The sequence below is a fragment of the Atta colombica genome, unplaced genomic scaffold (genome assembly GCF_001594045.1).
Source record: "Atta colombica isolate Treedump-2 unplaced genomic scaffold, Acol1.0 scaffold69, whole genome shotgun sequence".
NCBI classification, from domain to species: Eukaryota; Metazoa; Arthropoda; class Insecta; order Hymenoptera; family Formicidae; genus Atta; species Atta colombica.
The window spans coordinates 40,631-58,561 of NW_017259560.1; positions in this window are offsets into that span (position 1 = coordinate 40,631).

Consider the following 17,931-nt stretch of genomic DNA (forward strand, 5'->3'; position numbering starts at 1 on the left):
GATATCTTCTAATGCATGCTTTTGAACCTCCCTTACCTCCCTTATCTCCAAATTTCGTCATATCCGTACAAGTAGGATAAATATCACACTCATGTTGTTGACAATTCTCACAAACATCACATCGCCTCCTTTTCAGTAACTAAAGTATTACGTCCTGTAGACACCACGATTCTTTTTTTCTCGAAAGAGTCGGCTCCACATCGGTTGGCATCTATGAGACTCGAGTGGAGTCCTCTGATAACGGTCTGACAGAACTGAAAAGAAGGACCAGACAAGCTCCGCGAAAACTCGTAAACAATAAACTCGGAAAGAATAACAACCTTAATGCAGGCCTGAAAGGGTGACAAGATTGCGAAAGACATTATAAATGTACCTAAATCACGCAATAGTAAAAATCCAAACTGTATCATTCCAGGCTGACCAATAATTTCATCTTAAGAAAAACAGGCGCTACGTCGCGCTTAAAAAAATCGTAAAACGCAATCGTAACGTGGGATAACTTCCCACGTTATCTAAGATCGAACTTGCGACTGACAATGGTTGCCCTGCACGCAAAACTAATTGTGTACGGTAACTGTTTACCTAGTCATATTTTCCGCGAGGATAACAGAATTCGTCATCCGTCTGGAGTAATCTTGTCTTTTTAAAGAAAAACGTAAATCATTTCTTTTCTTCTCGATTCCTCTTTAACGCTGCATTTTAGATTTACAGTAGGACGTTATAAAAATCGTAAATCTCGCGCGAAATTGCAACTGACATCCTATTGCATCCTAGATAAAGGACATTATGCCCTTTTTTCGGGGTATAAATAGAGGTCCTGCAGAAACGCGGATCGTCAGTCAAAATAACCCGGTTCACCGTCGATACGGTTCACTAGTGAAAAACCTAGTGAAAAACCATGCCAGTAGATCCGTTCACGTCAAGTTCGCATATCCGTGCTCGAGTCCATCGAATTATTGGAATCAGCAAGGCACTCCCCATCAGACTACCTCCTGGTATTCTTGCGTGGACAGCGGGGCTTCTAAGTCAAATATCCCGAAGGTTATGGACCAAGCAATCTCACACACCTCAACAGTAAGATTGTTATACGCTCAATCACATATGTCCCCCGTGTGGATATAAAAATATATATGCATATATATGTATATATTTAATTCATATCTAACGTATACATCTATATTTAATCTCTTCGATTCCGTTATAGTGCGCGTGCGTAGTACAAAAAAAAAACAGACAAACCCTGTGTATTCGAAGGAGTAGGCGGAACCGTCCACCTAGCCGAAGTGTGTCACCACAACCGATCGATGACGGTTTCTTAGAGAGTTTCATACTCTCTAATCTCCGAAGAAACACAACAATAGATCTAATTACTCCTTCTGTCCTTGACGCTGTCATTCAGGAGATCCTATTCCTCTTTCCCAATTGAAGAACGATTCCCATTTCCTCCTCCATACCAGTCAAATTCTATATCGATTGATTGGGATCGGTACTTTTTAAACTCTATATCTCCCCTTCCAACGAACGGAATAGCTTAGTAATCGTATATACTCTACTTAGCTAACGAGAATGGATTGAAATGGATTCAGATTTTCAGAAATATTGATTCACGAATGTTAAAATGAATGCTTTTCAATCCTGAATGCATTTTTATTCATTTAGGAATTGCATAGAGCATATACCTTTCAATCTAAAAATAAAATTAGCTTTTTCTGTGCATTGTGAAAACTGTTCAATTAAAAATTTTGAATAAGAATGCAGTTTTTCAATCCAATTGCATCCAATTGAATCCAGTTAAAGTTACAAGTACCTAGTTCTAATGTGCTCCTGCATCACCTTCTTCGCTTCCAATTCCCAATAACCTTACCTTCCTCTTCGATCCACACATACAAATACGCACGCATGCACGCACACATCACAATAAATCCGTTAATGGTAGTAATATTTTCTTCAAATAACCTTTCACTACACACATAATTTTATATATAATTTATCTCGCTCTTTCTTGCCGTCCAATGAAGAAATAATCTTTTAGACGTTCTATATGATATCTATTGCGCCGTGATGCACCATATATTGTGTAATTTAATTTAATTTAAAGTTTATTCAACGTTTAAACAGTATGTAAAGTTTTGTGATTTCAATTGGCTGATAAAGCTTAGTATAGTCGAACTTTCTATGGTACCTTTACGACATCGAATATTAAATTGTGAAATACTGCGAAACATTATACTATTTAAATTAAGATTTTTCTTCTCTCATTATTTTTTATCTATCTACTTTTAGTTTGTAAATATAATGATCCTCTATTTAGTTATAACTTAGCTCTAATCAGGAGACGCGGTAATGTCTCCGGCCATGTTAAAAAAAAAGACATAAAGCCACTACAAGTCTCTTATCCCGAATCACCAAAGTCCATTTTTTGGGGGTACAGAACTACTAAAATATAAAAAATTTTGAACCGCACGTAACATATCCTGAAAGGCGGCATCACGAGTAATTTGAGCCAAAAGAAATAAAAATCGGTCAAGCCATACAAGGTCAAAAAGTGATGATAATTTTCGTGAAAAATGAAATATAATGTCTTCTTCTTCTCCTTCTCTGTCCGCAGTCACATGCATTTCTCTTCTCTCTCACCTTTCACTCACCTCCAACTTCGATCAATTCTTCCTCCTTCCCTTCTCCTTCTTTCCCATCATCCCTTTTTTTTCGCCTCTCACTCTCTTTTACCTTTCTCACCCTCGTCTATTAAAATGTCCGATGATCATTCAGGGTAACCTTGACAATATGAGTCAATGAATGATATAGTTGTATTAATTTTTTTGTATAATTTCGTATGTAACACATGCTACAACCTTCCGAAAGTTGTTCGATGTGCTGACCTTCATATTGTGGGAGGGTCAGGGTCATCGAAAGTGAATGTCCATTTTAATTTTAATAGCTTCTCAATGGTCGCCTATTGAAAGTGTCCGATGATCATTCAAAGTCGTGGCTTTAAGAATATGAGTCAGAGTCATTTTAGTTTTTTTTGGATAGCTTTGTAATATGTGATGACTGTTATAATCTTTCGAAGATTGATTCGGTATGGTGATTTTCATAATGTGTGAAAGTCAAGGTCGGAGGTAAATTGTCCTTCGATGGTCACTAAGGGTCATTATCTTGACTATACATGTCACAGTCAGCGTTATCGGAGTTGAATTCCCTATTTCATTTATAATAATTTCTTAACGTGAGTGACTGCTTAACTTTTCGAAGGAAATGTAGTGGGAAGACAAGTATCGTGCCGCAGGTCTATGTTAATAATTCCAGATTGAAAAAAAGGAATAAAAGGTGGATAGGACGTGGCGATCCAGTTAGCCACCTCGCTCACCGGATTTAAATCCATTGGATTATTATCTATGGAGACTTGAAGAACATGATATATATGTCACGTCAGTTGATACAATGAATTGACTCAGAGAATTAAAAACTGTTGTCAACAAATACGGAATAAACCCGAAATCTTTGAACGTGTTCGATCTTCAATGAAGAGACGTGCTGAATTATGTGTTAAAATGGATGGAGGGCACATTGAACATTTATTGTAAATTCAAGTTATTTTTTATTTTTTACAGAAGAAAATGCTTCATAATTCAGAAATAAAAAATTTTCGGGTTTAAAAATTACTGTTCATTAAGACTTTTTGGTTTGTTTTAACGAGTACTCCTACAATTTGGTACCACCTTTTGGGAACACCCGAGTATATATTACTTATCACTTTGTGATTATAACATTGAAAATAACCCAATCGGGCTCGAAACGCTGTTTTATTTTTAATTTGTCTTAGTTCTTTATAATTAATTAATAATATAATTAATTAATATATTAAATTTTGGATAACCTTTTCATATTTCGGTAACTTTTACTCTACTTTAAAAGTCTTAATGAACAGTACCCCGAAAATTTTTTATTTCTGAATTATAAAGCATTTTCTTCTGTAAAAAAATAAAAAATAACTTAAATTACAATAAATGTTCAATGTGTCCTCCGTCCATTTTAACACATAATTCAGCACGTCTCTTCATTGAAGATCGAACACGTTCAAAGATTTCGGGTTTATTCCGTATTTGTTGACAACAGTTTTTAATTCTCTGAGTCAATTCATCTATTGTATCAACTGATGACATATATATCATGCTCTTCAAGTCTCCATAGATAATAATCCAATGGATTTAAATCCGGTGAGCGAGGTTAACTGGATCGCCACGTCCTATCTACCTTTTTTGAAAACGATTGATTAAATAGCATCTGACATTAATGAAGAAATGGGTAGAGACATCATTATATATGAACCACATTCGTTGTCTATGTTGTAAAGAATATCTCCCAAAAGTTCGAATAAATTATTTTCGAGAAAATTAAAATATGCTTTTCCTGTTAGTCTATTAAGAAAAATGTAAGGTCCGATTAGATGGTCTCCAAAAATATCTGCCCAAACATTCACAGAAAAACGATGCTGATATCATGATAGCATGAGGATTTTCATCTCTTCAAACATGTTATGAATGAATTCCATCCCTGGTGAAGGATGTCTTATCTAGTAAACAAAATATTGCACAAAAATTGTGGCTCTTGATTGCACCGATCAAGAAGCCATTGACAAAAGTGCTGGACATGATAGGGATGCAAAAGTTGATCATGCAAAATGTTTCACACAGTGTGATGGCTTGATTTTTTTTTTGCAGGACGCTTCTTCGACAAGATGTTCCAGGATTTTCTTCAATTGTGCGTAAAATATTTTCTTCGAATGCAGGAATTCTAATAAGTCGCGGTCTATCGCATCTAAATTTGGTTTGAACATTCTGGTCTTCTGGTCATTCTGGACATAAGCATTGATGAATTTTGCTAAACATTCTTCTACTCGGCGATTCGGATAAGCTGCATGATACAAGCGTGCTGTTTTTGAAGCATTGCTCTTTACTCTGTCATACATGAATATCCATCATTTTAGAATTTGTGTAAAAATTAGTCATTTTTCAGATAATACAAAACTAGACACGGTCCACAATCCAAAGTTGAATACAACAATCCCTGCGTAATTAGATGGTTACATATGGGCGTCCGTGAATGAACTAATTAAGAGATTTGGAAACTGTTGCCAACAAACGAAATAAATCTGGAATCTTCAATAACGAAACATGCCGAATTGTGTATTGACATGAGTCGAAAGCACATTTATTGTAGATTTAATTTATTTTCTATTTTTACAGAAGAAAATGCTTCATAACTCAGAAATAAAAAGTTTTCGGAGTCATTCATTAAGACTTTTTGGTTTGTTTTAACGAATATTACATATCCCTAAAATTTGATATCATCTTTTGGGAACATCCTGCATATTTAAAATAGGACAGTTTTAAATAATCGAGATAAAAAGACAATAAAAGAAAATACATGTAGACTTCTAGTGGATGTAACTGATGGCCATTATATGTCGTTCAGTAATTTGTCGTTATAAAGCTGACTTTACGTTCCAGTTAATGTAACGTGGTCATTATGAATATACTTAAAATAAAGAATGGGTTTCCCCATCGCTCATTTTTGTGAAAACGGAATCATATTTTCTTCGTCTCTTTGATTTTAATACGATCTTTAATATTTATTTCGATTGCAATAGAATAAATTTTTAATATTATATGAATATATTTTTTTTTTGTTTGCGAGGAGGAGAAAAATCTTCATATAATCCCCTCATCCGAGATGCTCTCGAAGGAGAACCTAACCGGATAAAGAGAAGATACCCATGAGCCGGTCTCCTGCTTGAGCAGGAGGATTGAGGATTCGATGAGTCTGCATCCCTCCTATAAGAAAGAACAGCGGATATCATCGCTTATCTGCTAAAAAACTCCCTCTATTCAGCACCTCCGCAAGAGGCGCACATATTGGACACACCTCGGAACCGTCTACTTAGCATTTCATCAAGGTGCATCCAAGTCGTGGAGTATACGCTCTCACCATGGTCCGCTACACTACTTAAAGCTAGAATCCTATTTTATATTATTAAACATTATCGTAAATATGTACAGTATATATACATTTTTACACATGATTGTCGTCAGATCTCAAAGAGGCCCGAGTTAAAAGAAGTGCTTCTGCAGGACTGGTGCTCCCACTCAGCCCATTCCTTCTTATGCACGATGAGAAAAAGGAAAAAAAGTGTCACTATGCAAACTTTGATTTAGAATTTTCGAAATGGGAAACGATAAATGGCAATTGTAATGAATGTAAGAATACCGTTTTGAAAAAAAATGAATTTTGGTTGCCGTAGCGTAGTGTTATAGCGTTTTTGGCAATAGCGCAGAACTTTGGCTTGTCATAGGCGAGCTTAATTGGAAAAATTTGGTTTAATGCATCAATAGAAGGCTGCCCCAAACATCAACTGAAAATGGATCATCAGTATCACAAGTTCTATTATGATAATATAGAAAAAAAACATTTTGGCTTCCGAAGAATGGTTGATGGAAACGATGATAGATAAATGATGATAGATGAATGATGAAGATAGATAGATGATAGATTCCAAAGAAATTCTGATTTATGCATTTCGGCCTATATGATTAACAATATTTCCCGATCAGATTGTTTCACTCGATAATTCGAATAAGAAGCATTTGCAAATACTGCACAGTGCTTTCGGTGGCGGACATAGAGTTGCTTGCCATTATATAAAAACTGTTATTATATATAATTCTCATGAAGGTAGTCGTAATATACAAAATTTGAATGGAGAAATTCATTTTTTTGTGGACAGATTATTTCTCTTTCATTCTTTCAGAACAATCCAATAGTATTTCCTGAAGTTCAGTCGCAAGGCGACGGTTATAATTGTGATTCTATGGCGGTTGTGATTGCTACATCGATTCTGTTCGGTAAATTCTTGCATCGTGACGTATGATCGATCTTTGCTAAGACCTTATTTGTCCGCAATGTTTGCAAGACAAACAATAACTCATTTTCTGTACCTTTACAATTCAACTATTCCATTGGAGACATTGAAAAGACGAGAGGCGGAGAAAAAGATTTGCAAGGAAACTGAAGAATACTCGTTCGAAATGAATGGAAAAAGATGCTTTTTCTCACAGAGAAAAATACGTTATGAATTCCGAAGTAAAATATCAGAGAGTGCGTGATCAATACAAAAAAGATCCTGAAACAAAATGTCAGAGGAGGCTAGTACATAACAGATCTGGAAATGAAATATCAGAAAATGCGTGATGCTTACAAAAAAGATTTAGAAAATAAACGTACATTAAAAGAAAATATTATTTGAAAAATACTGCCCGTGAAAAAGATCGCCAACGAAAATTCAGATAAAAACATCCCGACCTAAAAAAATTGTACAATAAAAAATAAAAAAAATACAAGATAATAAACCCTATATTTCACGAAGGCGAAGAAATGAATCGTGGTCACTGTACGTGCATGTTGAGAGCAGACGAAAAATCGGAATGGTGTTACTCTAATGATTTACAAGAAGAAAGCTTAAAGGAATACAAAGGGCATACATGTTGTTCTTGGAGCAGATTAAGTAAATTTGGAAATAATTTTTATCTTATAATGACACTTTCTGAGAATAGAACGGAATTCTTCTGATACGTTTTTGTTAATCTTAATAAACTATTGAAGTTTATAATTAAATTTTATTTTCAGAATATTGAAACAATTAATCGTCTGCTTTGGGCTATATAAGGGCTGCGTAAGCACTGAAATAAAACATTAGTTGCTCTGGCGCCGTATAAACGCTGCCATAAACGCTGTATTAAATCATCGACTGTTCTAGAACTATATATAAGAGTTACTGTAAGCGTGGAAATAACATATTGGCTGCTCTGACGCTGTATGAATATTAATATTTGCTCGTTTCAGGTAGTAAGGCAATGTTTTTTTGCTCAATAAATCACTCGCTGAAAATACAGTATAATCTCAAAATCGGAAGTTGATACAAAAATTCGAAATTTTACTAAAGAAAGATTGGAGATTTTTAATCTGAACCATTTTCAACTTTTTTATTTTTATATTCCATCCATCGAAAGTTTTTTGAAAACAGGCCACCATGTTCATTTTCCGAGTAATTAACAAATTGGTATTCTGGAATTACAAGCAATTATTTTTCATTGTACGGATTAGTATAAATTTCAAATCAAATCTTAATAAACGACTATTATATTTTATACACTAAGAATAACATATGGCATTTATTTTCTAGAATCAAATTGTAATGTTTTACTTGTATATGTATGTTCGTTTTGAATTTGTACCTTCAATAACATATTGGCAGTACAAATTAGTTCGTTTTTTTGTGTTTAAAAATGCATTTATTTCAAAACAAAATGAATGAAAAGATCAATTAGTATTGTCCATTGCTGCCTACTACTTTTTCCCATCTCTCATGCAATTTTCGAATTCCATCTCGAAAAAATGACTCGTCTTTGGAGGCGATTCAATTTTGGAGTCAATTTTCGATTTCTGCGAAAGAAGTGAACCGGCGATGACTTGGCAAATCCTCCGTGTTACATCCTTCGGAACAACCAATAATTAGAAGGAGCAATATCCGGAGAATACGGCAGGTAAAACATCCCATTTCCAAATATCTTTTTACAACTTTAACGACATGAGGCCGAGTGTTGTTATGAAGAAGAATAACTTTATCATATCTTTGCTCGTATTCCGGCCGTTTTTCTCGCAATGCACGGCTCAAACGAATCAATTGTAGCCGATACCGATCATCCGTAATGGAACCATGTTTCAGCAGCTCATAGTAAACAAGACCCTTTTGGTCCCACCAGAGCATAATCTTCGAATCATCAATGTTCGGCCGTAGTGTTGATGTTGAGGTCGACAATTGACCGAGCTTAACGTAATATTTTTTCTTCTTGGGGTTGTCGTACAATATCCACTTCTCTAGTTACAATCCGATGCAAAAAACCTTTTCTCTGTTGTCTTTGAATCAGCTGTTCGCAAGTGAAAAATCGCCTTTCAACATCTTTCATTTCAGTTCATAAGGCACCAAATTTCCTTGTTTTTGAAATTTCCTTGTTCATTCCCATGACTCTCAATCGTACAGAAACGGCTTGTTGAGTTACCCCCAATGATTCTGCAAGCTCCTCTTGCGTTTGACTCTGATCTTTTTCGAGTAATGCCTCTAATTTTTTGTCTTCGAATTTTTTTGGCTGTCCAGAGCGAGGCTTATCTTCAACGCTGAAATCTCCATCCTTGAAACGTCGAAACCATTCCCTACATGATTTATCAGTTGGAATAGTGTCACCATAAATTTCGACAAGCATTCGATATGGGCTTCAGCCGCACTTTTCTTCCAATTAAAGCAGAAAATCAAAACATCCCGCAAATGCTGCTTGGTTAACACAAAATTCGACATTTCAAACACAATAAAAATCAAAGTTTTTGTATGAAACTCAAAGCGATATAAATTGAATATTATTAGCAGATGTTTAATTTTTCTAAAACCGCCAAAATCAGCTGTCACTATGAATCATTCACAACAGCTGAAGCAATCTTTAGGGAAACGGACCGAACTAATTTGTACTTCCAATAGTAGAATAGAATTTATTATACTTCAGCATTTACATAGCCAAGAAGAGGACTTGGTTTACATAAATTCCTTATCCATCCTTCTACTCATCCTTCCACATTGCTAGTATCTAAAAACAACTGCTACTCTGAAAACAAATAAAAGATTTTCTTAATATTCTTATTTTCATTTCTTTGAGTATCATAATATGTTCTTCTATTTTATATATATTTATTACCTACATATCACAGCCTAATTCGTTGCACTATACTATGCAATACACTACAATACAATAGTACGATTTGTTACAGCTATACATAGATATGTACATATCGCAGTACAATATATATTTCTAATATTACATCACAGCATTTCTAACTATGTCTCACACACTTCTAGACGCAAATTTGTTCTCCTACCTACATATGTTACTCCATGTCCTTTACCTCATTAGTTGTCTTTTCCTCCGTTTTCCTTTTCTTGGTCTCTTTTTTTCTTTCTTTCTCTAATCTTTACCTAAAACTTATAATTTTCTAATTCTTCGCTCCAAAGTTTCTTCCATATTTCCTCCTTATCCTTTCCTAGTTTTCTAAACCAACTACATACTTTTGGACACTCTTCCACATAGTGTTCCATATAGTCTATCCCTATTCCGCAAAATACGCATTCTCTATATTCCTTATCTATATTTATTTCCTTCCTCCATATTCCCGCATCTAAGCCTAACTAACCCTCGCATGCCTTCGCTCACTCCTACTTATGTTTTCCTTCCTTAAATAATTGAGATATCTATTCGCCGTATCAAACTCTTTGTATCTTTCATCTCGCAGTTCTATTATCTTCTCACTGTCTTTGCCCATCCTTTTCCCTCCTAATTATTTCCTCCTCTAATCTCCCTTCATTTCCATCGTCCCCTAATTCCCTAGCATTTATTCTCCATCTATTCCTATTATAAAACCTTTCTCTTTCTTTACCATATATATCCTTCCATTTATCCTTTTTTTTTTCTTTCCAACAGCATCAAAGTAGGCCGTTCTCCCTCCTTTTCTTCAATTTCCTCTCTCGTATCTCATGGCTCTTATTCCCCAACTTACTCTAATTTGTTTATAGCTAATTCCGTGCAAAACTCTGTGTTGAATATCCATCTCACATACTCTTATTTAATTTTCTCCAGATATCTTTCTTCCCATCCCCAGATCTCCATACTCCATAACACTGTACTAGATATTTAAGTACCCATCTCCTTATAAAATCATTTCTGTATAGTCTTTCTCCTAAACCTTATATCTTTTTGGCTGCCGCCCTCCCTTTCCTGCTCAATTCTATTATATGATTTTCATAATCACCTTTCCTATTAAAAGTAAAGCCTAAATACTTAAAACATTGTAACTTTCTCAATCTTTCTACTCTCCCATCTCCATGTTTCCTTCTTTTCTTTCCCATGCTTATTAAATATCTACTATCTTTGTTTTTTCGCGCAGTTCTAGTTTCCTACTTTTTAAAAATCTCCTTAGTGTATTCATCATGTCTATCAGCGCAACCTTATTTTTCGCTAACAGCATTATATCGTCCGCATATGCTAAGTTCCATATCCTTATACTACCTACTACAACTCCTATATTTCTATTTTTTAATCCTCTGTCAAGATCCGCAATATACAAACAGGATACATAGGCTCAGGACATAACCCTGCCTAATCTCTCTTCTTGTCTGGAACTTCTCTGTCAAACCTCTACTTGTTCTGATAATCTTCGTGTCCTCATATATATATATACATATATATATATATATATATATTTTAATTTCCTTATCGAAGCTCCTTCTTGATTCCATCTCTTTAATAACTCTCATAGTATATCTTTTATCCCCCTTATCGAAAGCTACCTTCAGATCCGTAAAGAGAACACATATAAGGTGTAGTAAAAAGAAATCCATTATTTTTGCATGAAATTGAAGGCTTTATTTAGTATAGTTAGAATGATCCGATTTAGGTCAAATATATACCGTTTTGTTCAATAACTTGTTGTCATTTTAAATTTAATTCCATTATGCCTCTCTCATTTTAAAGGTAATTCCATTATGCCTCTCTCATAGAAATCCTCGTCCCTATTGATAAAAAACTGGGACAGTTGATTTTCACAAGCTTCTCTTGAGGCGAATTTTTCACCAGCAAAATTATTCGCCATAGACAGATGGTAATCACTTGGAGCAGGGTTCGGATTATAAAGTGCATGCATAAGAACCTCCCAACCAAGCTCCCGGAGCTTCTGGCGAATATCGATGTATGTGGCTTTGCGTTGTCCTGATGGAACACAATTCCTCTCCTATTGGCCAACGCTGGCCGTTTCTGGGCTATTGCTTCTTTCAGACAGTCCAATTGTTGACAGTACAAGTCCGAATTGAGAGAGCCGTAGGAGAGCAGCTCATAGTAGATGATTCCCTGCCAATCCCACAGCAATCCCAAACACACAGCAAAATCTTCCTAGCCATCAATCCTGGTTTGGCCACCGTTTGCGCCGGCTCACCGCGATTCGACTACGATCGTTTTCGCTTGACGTTGTCGTAAGTGACCCACTTTTCATCACCAGTCACTATCCGCTTCAGAAATGAGTCGATTTTGTTGCAATTCAGCAGCGATTCGCAGATGGAAATTCAATCCATGAGGTTTTTTTGTGTTAACTCATATGACACCCATACATCGAGCTTCTTTTTGTATCTAGCCTTATTCAAATGATTCCAAACGATTTTTTGTGCAATGTTTAGCTCCTGGGCAATCGAAACAGTGCATAACGGTCGGACTCGACAATTTCCATTATTTTATCGCCATTTTCGACAATTGGCCTTCCAGAGCGTGGTGCATCTTTGACATCAAAATTACCGGAACGGAATCGACAAAACCAAAATTGCGCGTGATTGGCTGTTATAGTATCAGGACCATAAACACTATTCACATTTTCAGCCGCCTGGCTTGCATTTTCGCATTTATCGAAGAAAAACTGTAAAATAATGACGTATTTTCTCTTTGCTGGTGTCCATCTTTGATGCGCACTCAAACAATACTGAGTCAAGCAATCACAAAACTGTCTGAGAAGTTTTTTTAGTACGAAATCTTATCTTTCTAATGCCATCTAGCATAACCCGATCGCACTTATACAACGCGAGATGCAGATTACTAAAGCCATCTATTGGAAACGTAATGGATTTCTTTTTACTACATCTTATATTTTCTTCTGTCTGCTAGCTCTTTTAAATCAGATGAATTACCCATCGTCGATCTGCCTTTTCTAAATTCTGTTTGCGTCTCCGAGATTATGTTTTTCTTCCCTACCTCTTCTTCCAATTTAATTCTTAGAATCTCCGCATATCATTTGTACGCTGTACACCATAACGATATCTCTTTATAATTTCCTACCGATTCTGTGTCTCCTCTCTTATATAATGGCACAATAATACTTTGCCTCCAATCTTCAGATATCTCTCCTTGTCTCCAAACTTGTCCCAATGATTCGATCATATCTTTCCATAACAAGAAGGTACATAAATGTACCTTCTGCATATTTCCACGCTTCCATCGGGATTCCATCTATATCCACGGCCTTTTTGTTCATCTTCTTTAGTACCTCTCTAATTTCTTCTTCTTTCAACTCTTCTACTTCCTATCCTTCTTCATCTCTTGCCTCCGTTTCCTCCTTTTCCTATACATTCACTTCAGTACTGTTTAGAAGATTCATAAATTCGTTGGCTTCCTCTGTTTCAATGTTATTATCCTCTTGCCTCTTTTTTTGTTTATAAATTTCCATATATCCATTTCCCTCTTCAAATCTCTCAATTCCGTTTCCTTTTCTTCTCTCTTTTTTTTGCTTCTCTTTCAGCTCCTTAAATTTTCTTCTTTCTTCCATATTCTCTTCTATCTATTTTTCCTAATCTCCATCTCTTATATATTCTTTGTATTGCCTTCTTTTTCCTGATACAGTTTCTATTTCACCAATCCTTGTCTTAGTTCAAATGTTTTGGTTTTTATTTTCCTCTTGATCATTGCTCCATGTACAATTTTCTTGATTCTCTGCCATTTTTCTTCTACTGTTACTTTCTTCTGCTTCGTCAATTAAGATTTCTATCCTTTCTTGATATTCTATTATAGTCTGTTCATTCCATACAATTATCTCCGTTACTTTTTGCTTTTGTTCCTCTTCCTTTGTCTTCTGCCTCTCCTCTTCTCCTTCCATGCTAAGTAGCAGCGGCATGTGATCTGAGTCTCCCTATCTCCTATCGCAAATTTCCTTACGTTTTCTCTTATACTTTCATTTGCAATCACATAATCAATAACTGTACTAACCCTATAATCTACATATATAAGTATATTCCCCGTCCCAATCTCCTTTCCGTTTAAAATATACCATCCTTTTCTCTGTGCCCAATCTACTAACTCTTTGCCTCCGTTTCCTATCACTTCATCTTTACTTTTCCTTTCTATTTCCTCTTCTTCTTACTCAACATTACTTAGTTCGCCTGTTCTTACATTAAAATCTCCACTTATCACTATTTCCTCATTTTCCATGTCCTCTATTCTTTCTAATTTTTCTTCTAAATTTTTCCAGCTCCTCCTATTGTATACCGATTTTATTATAACTTTTTTCTCCCCTGTACTTACAGTAGACATTACTTACAGTAGACACTCCTTCCTTATTTTTATATAGGTTCGATTCCTCTGCCCAGTTTTTCTTTATGCCTACTATAAATCTTCCTAGCCTCTTTTCTTTTCTCTATGTGCATATATACATTCCCATTTATGTGAATTAGATAACCTTCTCTCAACTTTTTTCCACTCATTTTCTTCCAGCCATGTTTCACATAGGCTTACGAAATCAAACTTGCCTACATATTTCCAAAAATCTTTATCCTTATTATTTATACCCGTAATGTTCCAAAACATAATATTTCCTCCCCTTTTATTTGCCTTCGAATTCTCTTTTCCCCGTATATCTCCCTTAATTCTTTTCCTTCCGCATTCCCCTAAATTTTCCACATTTCCTTCTTGGCTCAAAATAAATTTTGTTTCTCTCCTACCGCTTCTCTTAACTTATCCCTTTCTTTCCTCTCTCTCATCCTCATATTTCCTATTGTTATTTTCCTTTTCTCTTTTTTCTTCTTCCCTTCTCTATTCTGCCCAAGTTTTCCATATCGCCCTTATTTTCATCCTCCCATTTTTACCCTCCTATCCTATTTTTATATTTCCCTCTTATTTTCCTGTGCTTTCATTCTTTTTTTTTATCCGAGTCTGCGTCTTCCTTTCCTCAAAACTTAAATCATTTTCGAAAAACATTTTCCTTCTTCTTAATTTATTCTTGTTTTTCATCACCTTCCTCTTCATTTTGTCACTTTAATGATTACTATTGTTTCGCTCATCCTCCAGCTGAGTATTTCTACGTCTATCCTTATTTTCTTCTTTATAATTTTCTGAACATTCTTTGTCTTTTTCTATATCTTTATCTTCTTTCCAATTAATCCCCTTAATAGCAATATTTGCATTTTCTCTCATTCTTTATCTGCCACCATTTCCGCATTGCTATCTCTCTTTCACTTGTCCATGCTCCTTTCTGATCACCTTCTGCTACATGTACTCGCAATCCTACTGTAGATACTCCCATCCTTATTATACACATTCCTTCTCTTCCTCTCCCTCTCCTGATGTATGTCCTGTTCTCCTCCTCTCCATCTCATCTAGCTTATCTTTTATCTCTTTTATTTCTCATCTACTATATTCCTCCCATCCGTCTCTAAATTTTTTCTTCGCCTTCTCTATCCACTCCTTTACCTTATTTTCTCTTTCTATTATTTTCTCTTCTATCCTCCTAATCCTCTCTTCCCAAAATCTTTCTTTGATTTTCAAACTTTCCATGACTATTTTTCTTTCCTCCCTTATATTTTCCATAAAAGCCATTCTTTCCTCTCTCATTTCTTTCCTCACCTCTATACAATTCTTCCTAATCTCTTCATTTACTTCTATCTTTACTCTTTCCATTATATATTTTCTCCTTTATCATGTCAAATGTCACTTTTTTCGAATCTATTTTTGATTTAAATATCTCTGTTAATAAACACTGCTTTTTGTCTACTTTGCCTTTTCCTATCTTATCTACGCTTGCCATCTCTCCTTCTTTTCATCATTTTTACGCTGTTATTCCGCGCCCTAATCTATTCTTTCTCACCTCGATGTATCGCTCAATATTTTCTAACGCACGCATCAAAAGCCTCTCCTCCAATTGCTTGCTTATCTTCCACTTCTAATAAACTTCTCCCGCTTCTAAACTAATTAGTTCACAATTAAGCTTCTCGCTGATCCTATTTCGTTGAACTCGCTTATGAATTGCTAAGACACATTCGCATGCACTCATTCATACGCCTTCTAACCAAGTTGCACAATATATATGTATTGGGAGTACAAATTAGTTCGGTCCGTTTTTTTGTGCATTTCTTTCAAAACAAAATAAATGAACAGATCAATTAAAATATTGTCCATCGCTGCCTACTACTTTTTCCCATCTCTCAAGCAATTTTTGAATTCCATCTCGAAAAAATGACTCGTCTTTGGAGGTGATCCAATTTTGAAATCAATTTTCGATTTCTCCGAAAGAAGTGAACCGGTGACTTGCTGCATCCTTCGAAACAACCAGTAATCAGAAGGAGCAATGTCTGGAGAATACGACGGGTGCGGTAAAACATCCCATTTGAGCGTTTTCAAATATTTTTTTACGACTTTAGCAACATGAGGCTGAGCGTTGTTATGAAGAAGAATAACTTTATCATGTCTTTGCTCATATTCCGGCCATTTTTTCTCGCAATGCACGACTCAAAAGAATCAATTGTAGCCGATACCGATCGCCCGTAATGGAATCGCCAGATTTCAGCAACTTATAGTAAACAAGATCCTTTTGGTCTCACCACATACAGAACATGATCTTTGAACCATAAATGTTCGGCCGTGATGTTGATGTTGAGGTCGATGGCAACAATTGACCGAGCTTAGCATAGTATTTTTTCTTCTTAGGATTGTCGTAGAATATCCACTTCTCTTTTCCAGTCCGATGCAAAAAATCTTTTCTCTATTGTCTTTGAATCAGCTGTTCGCAAGTGAAAAATCGCCTTTTAACGTCTCTCGGTTTCAGTTCATAAGGCAATTTCTTTGTTTTTGAATCATTCCCATGGCTTTCAATCGTACAGAAACGTTTATTGAGTTACCCCCAATGATTCTGCAAGCTCCTCTTGCGTTTGACTCTGATCTTCTTCGAGTAATGCCTCTAATTCTTTGTCTTCGAGTTTTTTTGGCTGTGCAGAGCAAGGCTTGTCTTCAACATTGAAATCTCCATCCTTGAAACGTCGAAACCATTTCCTACATGATTTATCAGTTGAGCAGTGTCATCATAAACTTCGACAAGCATTCGATGGGCTTCAGTCGTACTTTTCTTCTTAAAACAGAAAATCAAAACCTACCGCAAATGTTGCTTGGTTAACACAAAATTCGACATTTCAAACACAGTAAAAATCAAGGTTTTTGTATAAAACTCAAAGCGACATAAACTGAATATCATTAGCAGATGTTTAACCTTTCTGAAACCGCCAAAATCAGCTGTCACTATAAACCATTCACAACAGCTAGAGCTATCTTTAGGGAAACGGACCGAACTAGTTTGTACTCCCAATATATATATATATATGTTGTATAAAAAATATAATTTTTTTAAGTGTAAAACAATTTTACCTATATTGTTAGCATTAGCATTGTTGGCAATTCTTTTGAACAAGTTTTGAAAGCATCTTAGGTCTAACATCTAATTCTATAAAAATTCTATCAAGTCTATAAAAATGTGGCAGTTCGTTTCGGTGATTAGAATGGAGCAGCTACCACATTAATATCGTTTATTGTAAATGATTTCATGAAAGTTCAATGCTTTCTGTAAAGCACAAAAGCCTTTTTCTAAAATTATGTTATGATTAAAGTTGAGTGCTCTATATCATGCTTGCCACACTTATTCTTCGATTTAATGAAAACTTGGCATTAACAATTTTATTCAAACTTCAGCCGAACTGTCTATAGCATCATAAGAAAAGATAATTTCGCGATGCTCAGTTTTTGTAGTACTTTCACATGTTTATATGAAGGTTTCAACAACATAAATCTCTCCTTATAAATTGCATGACATGGGCCATTATTTATGAATTTAAAAACACATTCGAAGAATGGATTATCAGAAGTTTTGGCAAAGGAAAAATATCCAAGATACTAGTAAAAATATTACATAACATATATTATGTTATGTAATATTTTTATTATTATATATATTTTACCATCAATTTTGTAAGTCAAAAGG